This window comes from Oncorhynchus nerka, unplaced genomic scaffold, assembly GCF_034236695.1.
Source record: "Oncorhynchus nerka isolate Pitt River unplaced genomic scaffold, Oner_Uvic_2.0 unplaced_scaffold_3473, whole genome shotgun sequence".
NCBI classification, from domain to species: domain Eukaryota; kingdom Metazoa; phylum Chordata; class Actinopteri; order Salmoniformes; family Salmonidae; genus Oncorhynchus; species Oncorhynchus nerka.
In genome coordinates this window covers 10,775-21,449 of record NW_027037823.1, presented here as the reverse complement: position 1 = coordinate 21,449, position 10,675 = coordinate 10,775, and the positions used below count along the sequence as shown (strand labels likewise).

General features: G+C 46.6%; 1 pseudogene; it reads right to left on the bottom strand.

Annotated features, from left to right (window-relative positions):
* Positions 1-4,875: 4,875 nt before the first annotated feature.
* Positions 4,876-8,195, bottom strand: LOC135566748 (E3 ubiquitin-protein ligase TRIM35-like; annotated as a pseudogene).
* Between the last annotated feature and the right edge of the window lie 2,480 nt (positions 8,196-10,675).

Sequence of the window (10,675 nt, the reverse complement as noted above, 5' to 3'; positions counted from 1 at the left end):
GGATGACGCTGGGCCAAACCCTCCCCTAACCCGGACGACGCTGGGCCAAACCCTCCCTAACCCGGACGACGCTGGGCCAAAACCTCCCAACCCGGACGGCTGGACCAATTGTGCGCTGCCCTTGGGACTCCCGATCACTGCCAGTTGTGATACATCCCTGGATCAAATCAGGGTCTGTAGTAACGCCCCTAGCACTGAGATGCAGTACCTTAGACCGCTGTGCCACTCAGGAGATGGTTTGTCCAGGCCGTGGGAAGCATCCTCTTCATCAGCTCCTCGAATCTGATCCACCTTCTGCTCCAAAGCTGAGTTACGCGAGACATCTCATTCTATTGTTCGGATGGACACACAGCTTTTAGCTGCAGTCCAGGCTGCGCCCCCATGCCTACTGTTGGCTTAGCCTCATCAGCAATGATGCAAATTCCCACTGGGCACAGACTCAATTCAACGCCTATTTCACGTTATTCAACGTCATTTCATTGAAAATGACGCGGAAAGAATGTTGATTCAACCAGGGAGTCAGGTTCTATTTCATTGGAAACTCATCAGGCATGGTATTAACGCCCCACTCTCCCATACACAACCCCTTCTGCCTATGGGCACGCACACACAACTCAGCATACTACCTCATATACACAATCTAATGACTGGTGGTGAGGCTATCGAACAAACACTCAATGAAAATAATTGACGTTATAAAATGGGGTGAGAAGGCCTAACAGTCACACACTCCAGGTCGAGGCAGAGACTGAAACGAAGAAATGGCAGCTGAAGCATGCAGCCCTGATCACGGGGCCAACCGAGGCCTGGGTTTGGAGATGGTTAACAGATGGTGGAGTCTCCCCTGGCCGGTCCGCCAGTTATTAGCCTGCTGCCGAGACCTAGACGGACTCAGAGCTGAGGTGAGAGCAGAGCTGCTGCTGCTGGAGCAGAGAGTGTTGGAGTGTTCTTTATTCCATATTGTTCTTGAGGGCAGAGCCATGTATTTAGAGAGTTGGGTCAACTTTTAGAATGTTGTATTTTGTTTTAATTCTAGACATTCAGTTACATAACATTTGATTTGATTGAAATAAGGCTATTGGTCACATACACACAGTATATTTAGCAGATGTTATTATGATGTAGCAAAATGCTCTTTTTCTAGCTCCAACAGTGCAGTAATATCTAACAATTCACAACAATACACACAAATCTAAATGTAAAATAATCAAATTAAGAAATATATAAATATCAGGATGAGCAATGTTGTAGTGGCATTGACTAAAATACAGTAGAATAGAATACAGTATATATATGAGATAAGTAAAGCAGTATGTAAACATTATTAAAGTGACCAGTGATTCCATGTCTGTATATGGGGCAGCAGCCTCTAAGGTGCAGGGCTGAGTAACCGGGTAGCCGGCCAGTGATGGCTATTTAACAGTCTGATGGCCTTGCGATAGAAGTCTCTCGGTCCCAGCTTTGATGCACCTGTACTGACCTCCTCCTGCTGGATGATAGCGGGGTGAACAGACAGTGGCTCGGGTGGTTGTTGTCCTTGATGATCTTTGGCCTTCCTGTGACATGGGTGCCAAGATTAATTTCTTCAGCCTCCTTGAAGAGGTTCTGTTGCATCTTCTTCACCACACTGTCTGTGTGGGTGGACCATTTCAGATTGTCAGTGATGTGTATGGCGAGGATCTTGAAGCTTTTCACCTTCTCCACTGCGATCCCATCGATGTGGATAGGGTGTGCTCCCTCTGCTGTTTCCCGAAGTCCACATCAGCTCCTTCGTTTGTTGACGTTGGGAGGGAGAGATTATTTTCCTGACACCACTCTGCCAGGGGCCCTCACCTCCTCCATGTTGGTAATCAGACCTTCTAATGTTGTGTGTGGTCTGCAAACTTGAGTTGGAGGAGCTGACCACACACCTTGGGGGGTCTCTGTGTTGAAGATCAGTTATGAAGATTTCCCTCATTTCCCTGACCTGGGGGCGGCCCGTCAGAAGTCCAGACCCAGCTGCACAGGGTGGGGTTCAGACCAGGGGCCCCAAGCTTAATGATGACCTTGGAGGGTATTATGGTATTGAAGGCTGAGCTATAGTCAATGAACAGCATTCTTAGGTAGGTATTCCTCTTGTCCAGATGGGATAGGGCAGTGTGCAGTGCATGGTGATTATTAAATATTCCCCATATTTTGTTAAAAGGGCGCTCACATGGCTGCCTTAGAATGTTGAAATAGTGTCATGTAAATGCATCATAATGCACAAACCTCAATGGCCCAACTCTCTAAATACATGGCTCTGCTTGAAGGCAACTCCACTGAATAAGGAAAACTCTACTGAGCAAAGATAGAAAATAAAGCCTTCCTGGAGGTGTATTTTCTGTGTCTAACCAACAATGTGTCCTTTGTGTTTAAGGGTCTGCGAGACCTGGCAAAGAAGCACCCCAATGTCATCACTGTCGTCCGTCTTGGTGAGTACTCGCTCTGTTCCATTCTTCTGTTTCTTCACGCCTAGCACTAGGATTATTGAGCCTATTAATGGCACTGTTGTCAATCTCACCAGTCACAGCATGCACTTGTATAGCCTGTACTGTATGAATCACATGGCAGAGTGCCAGGTTACTCTGAGCTGGCCAGCTGGGATGTTAGACTGGATACTGGGGTTGACTAGCCCCAGATCTGTTTGTGCTTTCAGGACAATTACAGTTAGGGGTGGCAAGACAACACAAACAGATCTGGGTTTAGTCTAGCGGTTGACTGACAGACTTTTCTCCTCTGTGTCTGTCAGACGCCACAGACCCCTGCAGCATTAAGGAGTCAGCAGGTAGTCTGTGGGGAAGGCTGGGCTCAACGTGCTAGTAAACAACACGTGGATGCTGACTCACAGCACCATGCAGACCACAAGTACCCAGGAAATACAGGCTGCATTCAACACCAACATCATGGGCCCTATGGACGCCCTAAGTTAAGGGCAGAGAGCCAGAAAACACATATACAAAGACGTTTTAGAGGACATTCAAAATGTATTTATTTTTCCTAATATCGGCAAACAAAAGGTGCAGAATACTGAAGAATGATTCATCATTTTTGTTTTCTCTGTCTCTCTCATAAGGAGTTTCTGCTCCATCTGCAGTCAGCAGCCAGTGGGAAACCAGGATTGTCCTGCAATAAGCCAGCTGTGGTCAGCATTTCCAGCATGGTGGCCTCCATGGCAACCGTCAAGGGAGATGTGTTCTTTCTTCCCTTTATGGCATCTCTCAAAGTGAACAGACCTCTGTTACCCTGCCTGTCATAACACAGCCTCTCACATCACATTATATTCCCTGGTCGGGTTAGCCCAGCCATGTCAGTGGAGGTTGGTGTCAATTTCAATTGGCGGACGGGTTTTGTAATGGATGGAATGGACATGTCATGTGTCTAATGAGTTTGACCTTTCATTCATTCCGTGAGTCATGGCTCTACATCCAATCTATTGTCCTGTATCCTCTCCTTTAACAGCCTCCCTCCCTTCTCTCTTCCTGCCTCCTCCTTTCCTCTCCTCTCAGGCTGGTCTGAACATGCTGACGCTCTGTGCTACAGAAGAGTTCAGGAAGGATTAGATCCTGTTTGCGGTCCTGCACCCGGGCTGGGTCCGCACTGACATGGGCGGAGAAGGGGTGAGTCTGACTGGCAGGGCGGAGAAGGGGTGAGTCTGACTGGCAGGGCGGACAAGGGGTGAGTCTGACTGGCAGGGCGGACAAGGGGTGAGTCTGACTGGCAGGGCGGAGAAGGGGTGAGTCTGACTGGCAGGGCGGAGAAGGGGTGAGTCTGACTGGCAGGGCGGAGAAGGGGTGAGTCTGACTGGCAGGGCGGAGAAGGGGTGAGTCTGACTGGCAGGGCGGAGAAGGGGTGAGTCTGACTGGCAGGGCGGGAGAAGGGGTGAGTCTGACTGGCAGGGCGGAGAAGGGGTGAGTCTGACTGGCAGGGCGGAGAAGGGGTGAGTCTGACTGGCAGGGAAAGAGAAGGGGTGAGTCTGACTGCAGGGCGGAGAAGGGGTGATTCTGACTGGCAGGGCGGGAGAAGGGGTGATTCTGACTGGCAGGGCGGAGAAGGGGGTGAGTCTGACTGGCAGGGCGGAGAAGGGGTGATTCTGACTGGCAGGGTGCTTCTATTGAGTGCATTGACCTCAGGGTGGGAAAGGATGTAATGAACTATGTTTAAGCACCTTAGAGCAGCGTTGTCCAGTAATCCATCAGGAGCAGGAGTCAGAACCCAATAGTGGGTCGTGGCATAAGCCTACAACTGGGCTTTTGTCTGATATTCTGTTTGATTATCTGGTGGGGGTCAAGACAAAATTTGAAAGGCTTTGATTAGTCATGGCCCACTAAAAGTCTAATACCACTAATGCCACAGAGGCTGACCATGTATGTGTTTACTATAACCACCAGGGGGCGATCGATGCTCCAGAGAGTGTGGAAGGACTCCTTACTGAGAAACAGACTGGGGTCTTCCCTGGACTATGAGGAAAAGTCATGCCCTGGTAAACTCACTGGATTGCACTGAACACTGGAGAACTCTGAAACACAATCTTTTATAATCGTTCTATAAATACGCATCAAATAAACATGAGTAAAATCAAGTGGTATCCCCCCCAAAGTTTATTCAATTGAGATGGGGGAAAAACAACCTTTGGGCTTTTATATACAGGAATTGTAATATTAATTGTGTCGTATTGAATATCTTCATTCATCTCACACTTTACTACACATTCCATAACATGGCAAAAAAGCCCTTGTCAAATGGAGTCTTTCGATAATAATCAGGATCTCATTTCTTCTATCGATAAAGTCAAAAGGCAATCAAAAAATCTCTAAAAGATCTTACAAAATGTTTTCCACACACACCGTACAAACATTTCACTACGCCATTACTTATGTGTCTTGAGGCTGGATATGTGCCTTGGATGTACAGCTACTACTCTCTTTGAATGGTGCCGTCAGAACCCCTCCTCACCAGGTGGCGCTGTTCCACACAGCCACTTTGACCGGGCAGATCTTCAGCGGGCCGGGGTTGTTGCCGTTGATGTTGGCTCCAGGGCAGAAGAAGGGGAACATCCTCTCAGTGAAGAAATCATTGAAGGTGTAGATAGACGTCATATTAACAGGGTTGGAGAAGGTCACCTCCCAGACTCGTAGTCCAGCTGCACCCTGACCTCTTCAGCTCCCCTGTCAGTTTGAGAGGGGTGCGTGGCCGGGTCACGGCCATATACTCACCCTCGCAGTGGGAGATCATCCACAAGCCGCCCTCAGGGCAGCCTGAGATCCGGCCCTTCCTGTTAATGGACTCCTTGACCACACCCAGCATCCAGTCGTCCTTGTCCCCCACCTCTACCTCCCAGGCGTGGCAACCGGTGGTGAAGCCTCAGAGCCCAGGACTGAACACGAAGTGGTCAAAACGCTCTGGGTTGTCTGGGAGCACCTGCACATGACCACTGTTGGTCACACTGGTCAGGTCCTTGTTCAGAGAGAGCCAGGAGTAGGCCGTGTTAGGATCCAGAGTCACAGGAGCTGGGAGATGGAGAAAAGGGCTTTAGTGATGGAAACAGTTTTAGAAAATATTTACAAGTTATGGATCTAGTAATAAATTAATTAGCGTACATCTATACGTAGAAGTTCACTAGAACATTAGTTAATGCAGTTATAGCTATATCTAGACACCCAACAAGCCAAAGACTGGAGCATAAACAGACAACTGTAGTCTTGCTATACATACTGTACTCCACCAGCCCCACCATCTTCTCCCAGACCTTGTACTTGAGGGAGCTGACATGCTTCGCCACGTTGATCATAGCACCGGAGATCTCCTCTGGACCCTTCTGAGGTATCACAGCTCTACAACAATATAACAGCCACTTAGTTCTAGTTGGAGTTTGGTACATCACATTATAAGGGTATTAGGTACTCAAGTCAAAACACTTACCTCTTCTTTGTGTTTCTGTAGTTCTGAAAATGGAACAAGACACATGTTTTGTAATGGTTTGTACTGTTAATACTGCTGGTTTATAAAAGTTCCTATTCTTCTTACCTGGAGGAAAAGAGCATCACTGGAGGCTATGTCATTATCAATAGCGATGATGGCATGAGAGAGGGTGAGGATGTCTGCCGTGATGCCCTCTGTCTTCTTCCTCACCAGATGTCTCTTCTGCTCATCTTCCTCCTGTAGAATAGCAATCCTGGCTTCCTCCTCATTCTGAAGGAACTGCCTGAGCTGCTCAAACGCCTCTCTGATGTGATTCTCTGTCTGCTGGGTCTGGCTCTGGCCAAACGGGTCATAGGGTCATAGGAGAGATACAATCTTATATATAACTCTAGAACAGAGGCACACAAGTGCAGACATTTGTCAAAACACTGTTTTGGTAGGCAAGCCATTGACAACAAAGTCTCTTACAACCTAGACATGTCTGATTTCTGTGATAAATTCAATCAATTTAAAATAACTTTATTATCCCTCAAGGGAAATTTCTTGGTCAAACACCAGGCACTTTTACTGCTTGCTCAAATACAAGGCACAAAGCATATGGACTGCTTTGAGGATATACTGTACACAAGTTATAAGACCATATTTTCAAGGGTTTGTTTTTTCAAAGGCATTCCTCCAACTGTTTACAGACTAACAGTGTGTGAGCTAAACATCAGTCAGTGTGTTGGGATCTGCTGATGTCCCACGGTTTCAGACACCCTGTTTGTTGATACCTTGATGTGCACAGTTGTGTCATCACACTCCTGCTTGGCTTCATAGAGGCCACGGAGGCTCTTCTTCAGAGGGATCAATTCTTTCTTCATTTCTTCCTGAGGGAGAGAGTGGGGGGGGGGGGGGGCGGGCGTGTGAAGTGTATAGAGCGTCTGGAAGTTTAGCTCAAGCAAATCTAGCCATGTAAACACGAACGTCCAACGGCAGAGCCAAAGCTCATCTGAGGTCATAGGCTGCTGTTTAACCGTAATCAGGATATTTGTGATATTTTTGTTTGACACCATCTTCTATGGTTTTTGGAGTACCGTCTGCAACTGCACACAGACGTTTACAATAGAAAAGTTTATTCTGAATCGAGAATTAAAAGTATCACCACGTAAGGGTTAGGTGAAACATTGCTGCCAGTGCTTTGCACTAGCATACGGTGTAACTGTGTAAGGAAGCATTCACATATCACCTTACAACGTGTAGTTTTTAAAACGTTTTTTTTATCCAACTAGCAGAGACAGTATCAATGGCTCTGGCTCCCTTTCGAAATGTCACTGCTGTGAAATGTGGCACATCAATAACAATCATGTTTCACAATAGTTATGTTTGATTGCTGACTGTACTGCTTCAAGTTTTATACTGGTGCTAAAACAAGCTGGATTAAGAATACATTTTCAAGGTAGTATGGTCAATATAAAGTAGTAGATCTGAATAAAAACTGAAATTAAAAGATTGACAGAATACAATATTTGCAACACCATAAAAGAGAGGGTTACACAACCATCCAAAACTGAATGATACGAGACAAGCCAGTCTAACCTTGAGCTCCTGGGCCCCCTCCTCCAGTGGGATCACACAGTGGCCCTGGTGCCTCTTGGACGTGTGACACACACAGCAGAGAACCTCGCATCGTCCTGGCAGAACAGCTTCAGCACCTCCCCGTGTGCGTGGCACTTTGCCTCAGACTTCACTGGGACGCCCCCTCTGTCTGGCCCCCACCCGCCTCGCCTGGCTCCTCTGCTCCCTGAAGAAGGTATCGGCCACGTTCTTCAGAGCCAGGCTCACTGTGGGCTCCGTCAGGGAACACTTCCTGCGGCACACTGGACACTCGCGCCTCGCCTTCTTCTGGTTCCAGAACTGCTGCAGGCAGGCCCGGCAGAAGCTGTGGGTGCACTTGAGCACCACAGGGTCCCTGAAGATCTCAGCACACAGAGCAGGTTAGCTCATCCTCCAGCATGGAGCCCAGTGAGAGGACACGGCCCTGGGCCGCAGAGCCATGACCACCTTGGGGCTCTGTAAGAACGAAGGTTTCCCAGGCTGGGAGGAAGCCCGTGGGCGCAGCGCCATGACTGGCTCCTGCACTGTAGCTAGAGACTACTGTGGTGTATTCCCTTTTCAGTGGAGGAAATATCTTTCAGCAGTGCTGTAGCATCTACTCTTTCTTGAGGAAAACTCTGCCAGCTCTCTCACATCCAGGAACAGACACTGGACTGACAGCTAAGGACACACAACATAGTAAATGAGGGACATGAGATCACATCCTATGGGTGACCTGGACTTGTAGAACAGGTCCTGCTCCGCCCCCAAAGGAAAAATGTCTTAAAAGCCAAATCATGTCCCCTGGCCTCCTACATACTGTACCTGCCCACAACAGGATTCTAAGAAACTAGTCATTAGTTATTATGCCTAGCCCAACTGACCTCCCAGTCAGAGTCAGTCTGCCTGTTTCTGAGAAACGAGTGTCATGTGTGGGTAGAGCCTGGAGCAACAGGTGCTGCGGTGGGAGTAGGGTTAAGAGGCCTCCGGGGCTGACACAAACTGGTTGAATCAACTTTGTTCCAACGTCATTTGTCAGTGTAATGTGACGTGGAATCTACATGGAAAATACATTGGATTTGAAAAAAAGTCAAAGTAAACTGTTGTTTTGAGGGTGAAATTTCAACCACAGGATTGTGTCAACATTGTAACAAATGTTTAACAGACAAATCTTCCCACTGGGCACAGATGTCAATTCAACATCTATTCCACGTTGGTTCACTGTAATTTCATTGAAATGACATTGAAACAACGTTGAGTCAACCAGTGTGTGCCCAGTGCGTTGTATAAAATATGTTGAATTTGTACCTTTGAAATGAAGTCAGATGCAGTGGCTGCCAATCCATTAGGGTGTTAGGGGTGGTGCCCCACTTGTGATAGTTCAACAACAAAAAACACACACACAGTACCAGTCAAAAGTTTGGACACACCTACTCATTCTAGGGTTTTTATTTATTTTACTATTTTCTACAACCTTTATTTAACTAGGCAAGTCAGTTAGGAACACATTCTTATTTACAATGACGACCTACCCCAGCCAAACCCAGAATATGCTGGGTCAATTGTGTGCCACCCTATGGGACTCCCAATCACAGCCGGATGAAATACAGCCTGGATTGAAACTAGGGACTATAGTGATGCCCTCTTGCACTGAGATGCACTCGGGAGCAGCAGTAATAATAGTGAGCAGAATAATAGTGAAGACATCAGAATTACAGTTGAAGTCGGAAGTTTACATACACTTAGGTTGGGGTCATTAAAACTAGTTTTTCAACCACTCCACAAATGTCTTGTTAACAAACTATAGTTTTGGCAAGTCCATTAGGACATCTACGTTGTACATGACACAAGTCATTTTTCCAACAATTGTTTACAGCCAGATTATTTCACTGTATCACAATTCCAGTGGGTCAGAAGTTTACATACACTAAAGTTGACTGTGCCTTTAAACAGCTTGGAAAATTCCAGAAAATGTCATGGCTTCAGAAGCTTCTGATTGACTCAAATGATGTCAATTAGCCTATTGGAGTGTACCTGTGGATATATTTCAAGGCCTACCTTCAAACTCATTGCCTCTTTGCTTGACATCATGGGAAAAATCCAAATCAGCCAAGACCTCAGAAAACAAATTGTAGACCTGCACAAGTCCAGTTAATCCTTGGGAGAAATTTTCAAATGCTTGAAAGTACCACGTTCATCTGTACAAACAATAGTACGCAAGTATAAACACCATGGGACCACGCAGTCATCATACCGCTCAGGAAAGAGACGTGTTCTGTCTCTTAGAGATGAACGTACTTTGGTGCGAAAAGTACAAATCAATCCCAGAATAACAGCAAAGGACCTTGTGAAGATGCTGGAGGAAACAGGTACAAAGTATCTATATCCACAGTAAAACGAGTCCTATATCGACGTAACCTGAAAGGCCGCTCAGCAAGAAAGAAGCCACTGCTCCAAAACCGCCACAAAAAAGCCAGACTACTGCACATGGAGACAGAGATCATACTTTTTGGAGAAATGTCCTCTGGTCTGATGAAACAAAAATAGAACTGTTTGGCCATAATGACCATCGTTATGTTTGGAGGAAAAAGGGGGAGGCTTGCAAGCCGAAGAACACCATCCCAACCGTGAAGCACGGGGGTGGCAGCATCATGTTGTGGGGGTGCTTTGCTGCAGGAGGACTGGTGCACTTCACAAAATAGTTGCATCATGAGGTAGGAAAATTATGTGGATATATTGAAGCAACATCTCAAGACATCAGCCATGAAGTTAAAGCTTGGTCGCAAATGGGTCTTCCAAATGGACAATGACCCCAAGCATACTTCCAAAGTTGTGGCAAAATGGCTTAAGGACAACAAAGTCAAGGTATTAGAATGGCCATCAAAGCCCTGACCTCAATCCCATAGAAAATGTGTGGGCAGAACTGAAAAAAAACGTGTGCAGCAAGGAGGCCTACAAACCTGACTCAGTTACACCAGCTCTGTCAGAAGGAATGGGACAAAATTCACCCAACTTATGGGAAGTTTGCGGAAGGCTAATTGAAACGTTTGACCCTAGTTAAACAATTTAAAGGCAATGCTACCATAAACTAATTGAGTGTATGTAAACTTCTGACCCACTGGGAATGTGATGAAAGAAATAAAAGCTTAAATAAATCACT